The 12,117-nt window shown below is 49.7% G+C and overlaps 1 protein-coding gene across 3 annotated transcripts in view; it reads right to left on the bottom strand.

Moving 5' to 3' along the window:
- LOC137306496 (pyruvate carboxylase, mitochondrial-like) overlaps positions 1-12,117 on the bottom strand; it is a 1,155,436-nt gene that overhangs the window by 1,079,342 nt on the left and 63,977 nt on the right. For all 3 annotated transcript variants that reach the window (XM_067975757.1, XM_067975758.1, XM_067975759.1), the window contains one exon: positions 11,411-11,544. The gene's annotated coding sequence lies outside the window, so the exon portion shown is untranslated. The remainder of the gene's footprint in view (positions 1-11,410; positions 11,545-12,117) is intronic.

A 12,117-nucleotide genomic window follows, 5' to 3' on the forward strand; every position in this document is an offset into this window, starting at 1 on the left:
GGGTTAATATCGAGGCCAATAAGTTTTAGAATCGAAAAGGGAACAGGCCATAGCAGGTTCAGTGATGAGTGACAAACCAGAATTAGTTAACAACCTGACAGTAAGGGAACATCTTATAAATAGTGACCATAATATGACTGAATTTGAAATTAGGCTCGAGAGGGAGAAGGGAGAGTCACAATCCAAGGTTTTAAATGTAAGTAAGGCAAACTTTGAGGAGGAGGAGAAACGGACTGTCCACAATATACTGGTTTGACCTGTTAATGGGTAAACCGACAGACAAACAGTGGGAGGCATTCAAAGATGTTTTTGGTACAATACAAAACCTGAGCAGACCCCTAAAGGCAAAAGGTCCACTTAATGTAGTTAAGCAACTGTAGTCAACAAACAAGGCGAGATCGGTATCAAGCTGAAAGGAAAAAACTCACACAAGTGGAAGGAGAGTTGGAAATCCAGCAGACTGGGAGAGCGATAAAAAGCAATAGAATAGAATCATAGAAGTTGACAACATGGAAACAGGCCCTTCGGCCCAACATGTCCATGTCGCCCAGTTTATACCACTAAGCTAGTCCCAATTGCCTGCACTTGGCCCATATCCCTCGATACCCATCTTACCCATGTAACTGTCCAAATGCTTTTTAAAAGACAAAATTGTACCCGCCTCTACTACTGCCTCTGGCAGCTCGTTCCAGACACTCACCACCCTTTGAGTGAAAAAATTGCCCCTCTGGACCCTTTTGTATCTCTCCCCTCTCACCTTAAATCTATGCCCCCTCGTTATAGACTCCCCTACCTTTGGGAAGAGATTTTGACTATCTACCTTATCTATGCCCCTCATTATTTTATAGACTTCTATAAGATAACCCCTAAACCTCCTACTCTCCAGGGAAAAAAGTCTCAGTCTATCCAACCTCTCCCTATTAGTCAAACCATCAAGTCCCGGTAGCATCCTAGTAAATCTTTTCTGCACTCTTTCTAGTTTAATAATATCCTTTCTATAATAGGGTGACCAGAACTGTACACAGTATTCCAAGTGTGGCCTCACTAATGTCTTGTACAACTTCAATAAGACATCCCAACTCCTGTATTCAATGTTCTGACCAATGAAACCAAGCATGCCGAATGCCTTCTTCACCACCCCATCCACCTGTGACTCCACTTTCAAGGAGCTATGAACCTGTACTCCTAGATCTCTTTGTTCTATAACTCTCCCCAACGCCCTACCATTAACGGAGTAGGTCCTGGCCCGATAGAGAGACATAAAGAAAGTAAAAAGAGATGCAAAAAGGGAGTGTGAAAAAACTTGTAAGAGATGTCAAAGCGAGCAGTAAGAAGTAATGTGAGCCTGTTAAAGATAGATGCAGGCGAGACCATAATGGAGAATAAGGAAATGGGAGATTTGTTAAATGAGGACTTTGGCTCTGATATTAGCGGGGAGGTGGGATGGCAGCCGGGGGCGCGATTGGGTGTGTGGGTAGTACGCCCAATAAAATCTGTCCGTTCCCCATGCGATCGCAGGTCAATTGGAGCCACTTAACGCGGCTTCCGGGTTTGCCGTTCGAAAGCTGCGCAGCGGGCGGACTGCGTGCCCGCATCACAGGCTGTCAGCTGGAGGAGCCCTATTTAAAGGGGCAGTCCTCCAATGGCTGCTCCTGGAGCAAACACCCTCACAGCACATTGGAGCAGCCCAGGGGAAAGGCTGCTCCTAGATTTAGTGATGCCCCACTCCAGGTGCTACTGGATGGGGTGAGGAGAAGGAGGAGGGATGTCTTCTACCCGGCGGACGGGAGGAAGTGGCCTGCCTCTGCCAACCAAGAAGGCCTGGCTCGAGGTGGCAGAGGAGGTCACCAGCAGCAGCATCTCCCGCACCTGGATACAGTGCAGGAAGCGTTTCAATGACCTAACTAGGTCAGCCAAAGTGAGTACACTTACTCATTCTCCTACACTCCGTCTTCCTCATCACCGCCCCCACCCCCCAACTCATTCTGCACTGCCAGCACTACTCTATCACATCACTCCTCACACCCACTCAAAGCTCATCCTCAACTTACCTGCACTTCCTCACCTCCCCATTACTCATCCCACCACTACCACTCAACCCAATCCTCATACAATGTCATGGCTCTGTCTCATACCCTCTGATGCATCTCTTTCACGGTCAGCCGCTCCCAAACCAATGCATTCATCGGTTGGCCACGTCACCATCACTCACTCACGCATCTGTACTTTCTCCCCTTATAGGAGAATAGAGCCCAGAATGCAAGGGAGAGAGCGAGGACCGGAGGGGGGCCGCAACAGATATTCGTCCTCACAGACGCGGAGCAGGAGGCGCTGGAGCTGAGCCGCACCCTCGAGTGCCTGTCCGTCGGGGACACCGAGACTGGCACCCGATAAACCTCTGGTGACACAACTTTAACATTCAGCACTCACAATATGAATTGATGTTAACATGCCTCGCCATCTTCAGCACCTCAGTATGACACATCTGTGATCATGCTTAATATTGCTTTCTGTTCTCTTACAGGGCCTTCAGCGACCGCTGTGACGGTGGAGGGAGATTCCTCAGAGGACCTGCCGGTCTCTGAGGGGGCACCGTCACATCTGAGCGAGCCATCCACCAGCGCAGATACTCACACCTCGGTGGGTCCTAGTCCACAGTTAGTTGGGGTCGCACATGGTGAGTCACCACACATGTGAGCACGAGCAGACACTGGTGTCAGGGGCAGCTGCGGAGAGTCCGCGTCGGTGGGAGCACTCCTCTCCAGGCTCTGCTCAGCTGGATACGGATGCTGAACCCTGGGGGCCATCCTTTAAAAGGAGAATGATCGAGGGGCAGCAGCACATTTGCGAGGTGCTGGAACAGGTGCCACGCACACTCTCCACAATCGCGCAGAGGATGGAGGAGTCTAACTCCTGCATTAGTGGAATGGTGGCACAGGTACGGGAATCTCTGAGATAGTGTCACAGGGACGTGAGGGCAGCTCTGAGATAGTGTCACAGGGACGTGAGGGAATCTCTGAGATAGTATCACAAGGACGTGAGGGAATCTCTGAGATAGTGTCACAGGGACGTGAGGGCAGCTCTGAGATAGTGTCACAGGGACTTGAGGGAATCTCTGAGATGCCTGATACCTGCTGAAATGTCTGAGATAGTGTCGCGAGTAAGTGTGGGAATGTCTGCGATGGAGGGAAGGCTAGCCTCCATGGAGCTTCAAGCACAGCTCACAAATGAGTCCATTCAGGCCCCGACAACGGCTATTCAGACTCAGGATGAACAACATTCTGCCACCTTAAACAGGGGATATACTAGCACTGGCCTTACAAGGCTTCACGCATGTCCTCCAAACTGTCATCCAGCAGGGTGGTAGGAGTGGTGTGGGCCTGGCCCAGGAGAGGGATGATGGCAAAAGGGGACATGGAAGTGGGAACGCTAATCAAAGCGCTCCCACGTCTCACCTGTTGCCCCCCTCTCAACCAGTACCCGCAATGCTGCCTCCTCTCCAGGTGGCCGAGTCTGCCCCTGCACAGGTGCAGGTGGAGCAGTGTTTGGAGGGGCCCCTCACGGGCACCGAAACCCAGAGGGCGTCGGCCCAAAACATCTAATCGGTCAGGGCATGAACAAGAGCAACCTGCCACGACCTCTGCTGCAGCCACAGGGGATGCACCACGTAGGAGTAGTCGGAAGCGAAAGGCGAAGGTTTTGTAAGCACGAAGGGGATGCACAAGGGTGTTTGACGGTCGGTCATGTTTTTTATTTATATTTGCTTTTTGTTAAACTCACATTAAATATTATTATTGTCACCACTATTGCCTCGTCTTGGCCATTCTTGACTGGCTTCTGTAATAAGGCCCTTTCATGAGGTTCTCCATGATGAAACCCATTGGGTCACTCTACAGTAGGCGTAAGTGTAGATGCAGGACTGTTTTGTGCAGGGCGGGGTGTGGGGGAGGTGCTGGTGTGGCCACTGCTCTGTCCAGTTGGTGAGGACCGGACTCTTCACACTGTCTGATATCAGGAGAACCGTTCACGTATCAGTGACTCCCTGGCCTCACGAGCAGCCAGATGAGCCGCTGTTCTGCCCATAGGTTGTTCCTGCTCCTCCTCCTCCTCCGCCTCCTCCTCACCCTTCACCTCCTCCTCTCCTCCTCAACGTGGGTGGCAGATGTGGATAGGACCTCCTCTAGCGGCACCCCTCTCTGTTGTGTCATGTTGTGCAGGGCACAACAGACGATTATAATGCATCCCACTCTATCTGGTGCGTATTGAAGCTCTCCCCCCAGAACGATCAAGGCACCTGACGCGCATCTTGAGCAGCCCTATAGCATGCTCAATTGTCGACCTGGTACATCGACGCTGTTGCTCGGTGGTGGGTTTCCTCAGAGGTGTCACGAGCCACGTGTGCAGGGGGTATCCCTTGTCCCCGAGGAGCCGGCCCTTACAGGTGTTAGGTGCGTGGAAGAGGGGCGGGATGTTGGACTCCCTGAGGATGAAGGAATCGTGGCAGCTGCCAGGACATTTGGCGCACACGTGAAGGAATCTCTTGCGGTGGTCACAGATGAGCTGAGTGTTGATGGAGTGATAGTCCTTCCTGTTGATGAACAGTCCTGGCTCGTGTGGAGGTGCACGTATTGCTATATGGGTGCAATCGATTAAACCCTGTACCGTGGGAAGCCAGCCATAGCATGGAATCCCACTGCCCTCTCCATCTGGCTGAGGTCGTCCATGGGGAAGTTGACGTAGTGCAAGGCCCTGCGAAACATGCCGCCGGTGACCTGCATTATGCACTTGTGTGCAGACGACTGAGAGACCCCGGCAATGTCCCTGGTAGCACCCTGGAATGATCCAGAGACGAAGAAGTTGAGGACAATGGTGACTTTGACAGCGACAGGTAAGGAGATGCTGCTCGGCCCAGCCGGGAGCAGCTCGGCATGAAGGAGGCTGCAGATGTCTGCGACTACCTCGCAACTGACTCTGAGCCTTCAAATGCACTGCTCCTCAGGGAGATCCAGGAAGCTGAGCCTCGGTCTGTGGACCCTGTTGCGAGGGTAGTGCCTCCTGCGATGCCGCTCTCTCTGTTGTTGCCCTCCATGCTCTTGTGCAGGTGCCTGTGGCGCAGCACTGTGTTGTGGAGCTCCACGCAGCAGAGGTGGACGCCGTGCCTGGCGAGGCTGGTGATGTTGTTCGTCCTCGGACGAAATGGTGAACGCAGCTATAGCGCCACCCCCCATCCTGACGGTGTGAGTTTGAGGGGGTCCGCAAAGTAGGTAAATGTGTTTGCACAGCAGAGTTTTGGGCGGAAAGTAAAGATTTTGAGTGAAAACACAAAGGTCTTGCAGCCAAAACTTTGTCTGAAGTGACAGAGTGCCCTGCTGCAATAAAGGAGGTTTTCCCCCCCCAACTGTCAAATAATCCTTTGCATCTCCCACTGGCTGCTGGCTGAAACACGTCTGCTCCAATAGGGAGTGTTTCCCACAGCACGGGAAACACGCTGAGGATCCTTCAAAATCACACCCCTACCAAAATGTCTTGTCAATCAAGTATTTCAAGTACCTCAACTATCGGAGAAACTATGCAAATTATCATCCCGCCGGCTTTAATTGCCGGTGGGAGTCCCGCATTCGGGATGCGTGCGCGCGCACCCGGACACGTCACTGGGGAACCTGGAAGTCAGCGGGGTTGGAGCCGGGCTCCGAACCCACTCGGCATTTTAGCAATTTTCGGAGCCCCCCCTTCCCCCAACGCACCTGCTCCGTCTTCCGAAAATCGGACCCCTTGTGTCTGTTTTCACAGTGGAGGAAGAGGACAAAATACCAGCGGGACAAAGGGGGACCTGAAAATAAGTCAAGGGGAGAAACCAGGTGGATTTAATCCAAGTTAAAAAATGGTAATGGAGAAAATAATGGGACTCAAGATAGACAAATCTCCAGACCTTATGGTTTCCACCCCAGGTGAGGAAATTGCAGATGGGTTAGCCATGATCTTCTAAAGCTCTCTAGATTCAAGAATTGTGTCCTTGGATTGGAAAATTGCAAGTCTCACTCCATTGTTTTAGAAGGGAGGGAGGGAGAAACCAGGAAACTACAGACCCATCAGTTTAACATCAGGTGTGGGGAAGTTACTGGAATCTATCATCAGAGACAGAGTGACTGAGCATTTGGACAAGTATGAGTTGATCAGAGAGAGTCAGCATGGATTTATGATGGGTAGGTCGAGTCTGAGTAATGTAGTTGAATTTTTTGAGGGCACTAACATGGTGGACAGGGGAGTGTCGATGGATGTTGTCTATATGGGCTTCCAGAAGGCATCTGATAAGGTTCCACACTGGAGATTATTAGCAAAAGTGAGAGCTCATGGAAATGGAGGTAACCTTGTGACATCGGTCGGTAATTGGTTGGGAGTTAGGAGACAGAGAGTAAGGATAATTGGAATGTACTCTGATTGAAGGGATGTGATAAATGGTGTTCCCTAGGGATCTGTACTGAGGCTTCAGCTTTTCGCCATAAAAATCAACGAGTCGGATGAAGGAATAGAGAGTTGTATATCCAAGTTTGCAGATGACACTAAGTTGGGAGGCACTGTAAGTAGTGTGGATGGGAGGAGGAAGTTACAAAGAGACATAGGCAGATTAAGTGTGTGGGCAAAACTGTGGCAGATGGGGTTCAAAGTGGGGAAGTGTGAGGCCACCCACTTCGGAGACAAGAAAGACAAATCAGAGTATTTTCTTAATGACTAGGGACTAGGAGCTGTGGAGGAGCAAAGAGATTGTCCATGTGCACAAATCACTAAAAGCTAGCGGACAGGTACAAAAAATAAATTAGAAGGCGAATGGAATATTGGCCTTTATCTCGAGGGCTGGAATACAAAGGGGTGGAAGTTATGTTGCAGCTGGACAGAGCTCTGGTCAGATGCAATCTGGAGATACTGCGTTCAGTTCTGGGCACCGTCCCCTCAGGAAGGATATATTGGCCTTGGAGGGGGTGTAGCACAGATTCCCCAGAATGATACCGGGGCTAAACAGGTCAAATTATGAGGACTATATAGACTAGGCTTGTGTTCCCCTGAGTTTAGTAGATTAAAGGGTGATCTAATCGGAGTGTTTAAAATGATAAAGGGATTCAATAGGGTAGATACAGAAGCCCCGATCTTAATGGGGGCGCGGGTATGGTGGGCTTGAGCCCTGAAATGAGCACATTCACGATGACCCCCCCTGAACCCAGCCTGATCCACACTACCTGGCTGGCCGGGGTGGCGGAAGGGGAGGGCGGTGGTGGGAACAGGACGTAGCCGGGGACCGAGGGAAGTGGTGAAGTGAAGTGGGGGGGGGGGGGGGGGGGAACCTCTGGGCGCGATCGAGGGGGGCCCGGAGCAAGGGAGGCCCAAGTCTTATTGTGAGCACTCCGACTCCTTCTCCTCCACAAGGAAACCGCAAAGAAAATTTTAAAACTTACCTCGCCCACAATCCCTCTCCTGACAGGTCTGGCCTGTGGGGAAGCTGTCACTGCTCCCCCTCCCCTGCTAAAATTGCCTCAGTAAAGCCTATGTAAACAGGCTTGAGGGGCTGAATGGCCTCCTCCTTCTCCTGTGTTTCCTATATTAATTAGGTCACATAACGTACAGTTTTGGTCTCCATACTTAAGAAAAGACATACTTGCTCTCGAGGCAGTACAAAGAAGGTTCACTCGGTTAATCCCGGGGATGAGGGGGTGGACATATGAGGAGAGGTTGAGTAGATTGGGACTCTACTCATTGGAGTTCAGAAGAATGAGGGGCGATCTTATTGAAACATATAAGATTGTGAAGGGGCTTGATCGGGTGGATGCGGTAAGGATGTTCCCAAGGATGGGTGAAACTAGAACGAGGGGGCATAATCTTAGAATAAGGGGCTGCTCCTTCAAAACTGAGATGAGGAGAAACCTCTTCACTCAGAGGGTAGTAGGTCTGTGGAATTTGCTGCCCCAGGAAGCTGTGGAAGCTACATCATTAAATAAATTTAAAACAGAAATAGACAGTTTCCTAGAAGTAAAGGGAATTAGGGGTTACGGGGAGCGGGCAGGAAATTGGACATGAGTTTAGATTTGAGGTTAGGATCAGATCAGCCATGATCTTATTGAATGGCGGAGCAGGCTCGAGGGGCCGATTGGCCTACTCCTGCTCCTATTTCTTATGTTCTTATGTTCTTATTTTGAATTCAGTGTACGGATTAAACGGTGGGGTCGATGTTCTGAACTAGAATTTACTCCATGCAGCTCAGGGCCACAAAGGGATGGAAATTGCGGCATAAACGCCATAAAGGAGCTACATGTATGCATCTCTGTGAGGACACTGGCGTGGATGACAGATATCTTTTGGATCGCAGGGTACAAGAGCCACTTGCAGCGTTGGACTGCAGCGAGAGAAAAATCTGCTCTAATAAAGCTGAATCTGAAACATTCTTCAGCCCGTAAGCAGACAAACCTCCCAACAATGAATCGGTCACCGGACTTTTCGCCATTCCTCATTTCCGACAAACTTTTCTTGGCGTTTGACAGAAGCAAACTGCAGAATGCAGAACACTATGTTCTATTCGTGAGCATCTATCAGATAAGTTATTTTACAGTTTTCCATAAATATCCTTCCAAGGTGTCATAGGACCATAGGAACAGGAGGAGGCCATTCAGCCCCTCGAGCCTGCTCCCCCATTCAATCAGATCATGGCTGATCTGCATCTTAACTCTATTTACCCCCCTTGGCTCCGTAACCCTTAATACCCTCACCCAACAAAAATCGGTCAATCTCAGTTTTGAAATTTTCAATTGACCCCCAGTTTTCGGTTGAGAGAGTTCAAGATTCCCACTCCCCTTTGTGTGAAGAAGTGCTTCCTGACATCACCCCTGGACGGCCTGGCTCTAATTTTAAGGTTAGGCCCCCTTGTCCTGGACTCCCCCCACCAGAGGAAATCGTTTCTCTCCATCTATCTTATCGAACGTGGGCTGCCGATTGGCAAATGTGACATGTATTCCCCTGATGCCATCTGAAACGCTTCTGAGGAGGTGGAATCGAATGCCACTGTAATTTTCACTGCCACTGGTGGAGCTGGAACCAAACCAGGTTTGGGCCAGCAGCTGGTACGACTCTGTCGTGGACTTCAATGGGAAGTGCAGCCTTCTGACGAGCTGGTGCCATGACGGTTCAGATAGGAGCGCCCGGGTCTGCAGACACGGGGCAGTGGGCACCTGCGTCAGCTGGCACGGATACGAGCCCTACCATACTGGCATCGCTGAATACGTCCTCCGGACCCTGCTCCTCCTCGGAACAGAGGTGAGGAGCAATGCCGTGGGGAAAGGGCACCGTTGGGAGTGGGACAGGCGGCTTCCAGAGTTGCACAGGGGCCAAAATCGAAGTATCTACCCTTTCAGCGACAATCCAGCAATTCCCAACGTTGAGAAATCTCCAGGACAGTAAACTCCCACAGCAAAAAAAAGCAGCCCAAAAGCAGTGACCATTCAGCACTTCTGACTCGCCAGCATTTCCAGTGAACTGGAGCACCACTTTTATAGTGGTGTTGATTTTTGGGGGAGGGAAAATGAGTGTTCCACATTTCCTGCTGAATTTTTTCCTAGTTTCACACCCACAGTGAGCCCAAAAATAGGACCTTAAAACCTAGTCCTACATTTCCAGGAATTTGCTAAGAAAAGCTACAAGGATTTCGGACATTTTCCAAACAGACAGACCAGTTCATAAGTAGCGTCAGTTTGGTTATCGTACTATATTAGTATCTAGTGGTGTCTTTGTTTCTATATTCTATCGCCTTTAAATAAATCTGACCCAGTACTTTAGCCAGAACACGTTGGCCTGGTAAGGTTATTTCCCACCTTCACAGGTGACAAGAGAACATGGCAGACATACGAACATACGAATTAAGAGCAGGAGTAGGCCATTCGGCCCCTCGAGCCTGCTCTGCCATTTGATAAGATCATGGCTGATCTGATTGCGACCCGTCTACCTACCATAGCAGGCACCTCACACCTCCTCCAATTAGTGATTTGCCTCGGTTAGGGGTTCACTATTAAATCTAGAGACGCTAAAGCGCAAATGGTGTTGGCTTAAGATCTAGGTTTTGGTTCATAATGGTTGACCCAGAGTCAATTTTTATTGTCAATTTAAAAGCTTGGGTTTTTTTTAACGCTTAATTTTTATTGTTAAAAAAAAGGGAGACAATCAGTGGGGGGAAAAAAATGGTAAAAACTGATTTTAATGAGCCCTATTCATTATGTAATGTAGCCAGGAACACAAAGAACTTGCATTTATATAGCGCCTTTCTCGACCTCAGGACGTCCCAAAGCGCTTTACAGCCAATTAAGTACTTTTGAAGTGTAGTCACTGTTGTAATTTAGGAAACGCGGCAGCCAATTTGCGCACAGCAAGCTCCCACAAACAGCAATGTGATAATGATCAGATATTCTGTTTTTTAGTGATGTTGGTTGAGGGATAAATATTGGCCCCAGGACACCGGGGAGAGCTCCCCCCCTGCTCTTCTTCCAATAGCGGCCGTGGGATCTTTTACGTCCGCCTGAGAGGGGCAGACGGGGCCTCGGTTTAACGTCTCATCCGAAAGGCGGCACCTCCGACAGTGCGGCACTCCCTCGGTACTGCACACTGGGAGTGTCGGCCTGGATTGTGGGGCTCAAGTCTCTGGAGCGGGGCTCGAACCCACGACCTCCTGACTCAGAGGCTAGAGAGAGAGAGACCCAGAGCCACAGCTACACTTCAAAAAGTACTTAATTGGTTGTGAAGAGCTTTGGGACATCCTGAGGTCGTGAAAGGTGCTATTTAAATGCATCTTTTTTTTTCTTTCAGAGGGTGGTAGGTCTGTGGAATTTGCTGCCCCAGGAAGCTGTGGAAGCTACATCATTAAATAAATTTAAAACAGAAATAGACAGTTTCCTAGAAGTGAAGGGAATTAGGGGTTACGGGGAGCGGGCAGGAAAGTGGACATGAATTTAGATTTGAGGTTGGGATCAGATCAGCCATGATCTTATTAAATGGCGGAGCAGGCTCGAGGGGCCGATTGGCCTACTCCTGCTCCTATTTCTTATGTTCTTAAAATGAATGGGGGACTATCACCAGATGGATTGTACACAAAGTAATGTGAACACAGTAAAAAATAGATGACAGAAAGGGTGCAACTGGAGACAGCTGAGTGGCTCAGAAATTTGATCGTAGTGCTTCCTGTGACTTGCCTGATACTGCACTGGCAACCACTGGGCAAGTCTCAGCTCACTCATCACTTGGTGAATTAAACTGCCAACTCTGCATCTGGACTTTTGCACAAACCCACCCCAGTGATTCAGAAACGGACTGCTAACAAACCGCAAAACGCTTTCAGCCTAGCCTCTTGCGAGCTCGGGGTCGTAAATCGGGAGTTCCTTACCTTTGAACTTGTGCTGCGCCTGAAGTGGCTTTCACCGAAGCAGGCAAGGTCCGCACTCTCAGACTGAGCAGCTCTGTGCACCGCACGCTGTGGTTCTGTTCTCGGGCCGGACGATGCACTCTGTCGTACGTCTCCTGAAAGGCACAGCAAAAAAACAAGTGGCTATTAACCCTTAAGGCAACAATTTTACTGATCTTTAAATACATCTTTTCTTTCCAGCTGCCCTTTTAAAATAAAATGATTACACACGAGCTTAAAAGAGAGGCAGTGCCTTTACCCGATTCATGATTTGTAAACTAACAATTAAGTGGGACTCCCAAAAACGGGAAACTTCGAAAAATTCTCTCTTCTGTTGAAGGCACAGCTCCTTTTTCCTATTTGAAAATAAATGATATTTTTTGACTCTTCCTTGTCCCGCAGAAGGTACCCAGCTCCCGGGAATTCTCCATAGCTCCCACTCCAATACAAGCCACTACGAGGCGGGAAGAGGCGTCTCGGAGAACGAGGCGGAACGAGGAGCTCCTGTTTTCCCCATCTAGGATCCTTTGCGTCCCTCTGAACCGCAGCATTACTGCGATTGGCAGCTCAGTAACACTGACGGCACGGGGCAGATTTGTAATTATTCTGTGGCGGAGTGCACTGAAGCTCCAACTCGGGCAACAACAACAGCTTGCATTTATATAGCGCCTTTAACGGAGTGAAACATC

The sequence above is a fragment of the Heptranchias perlo genome, chromosome 43 (assembly GCF_035084215.1).
Source record: "Heptranchias perlo isolate sHepPer1 chromosome 43, sHepPer1.hap1, whole genome shotgun sequence".
NCBI classification, from domain to species: domain Eukaryota; kingdom Metazoa; phylum Chordata; class Chondrichthyes; order Hexanchiformes; family Hexanchidae; genus Heptranchias; species Heptranchias perlo.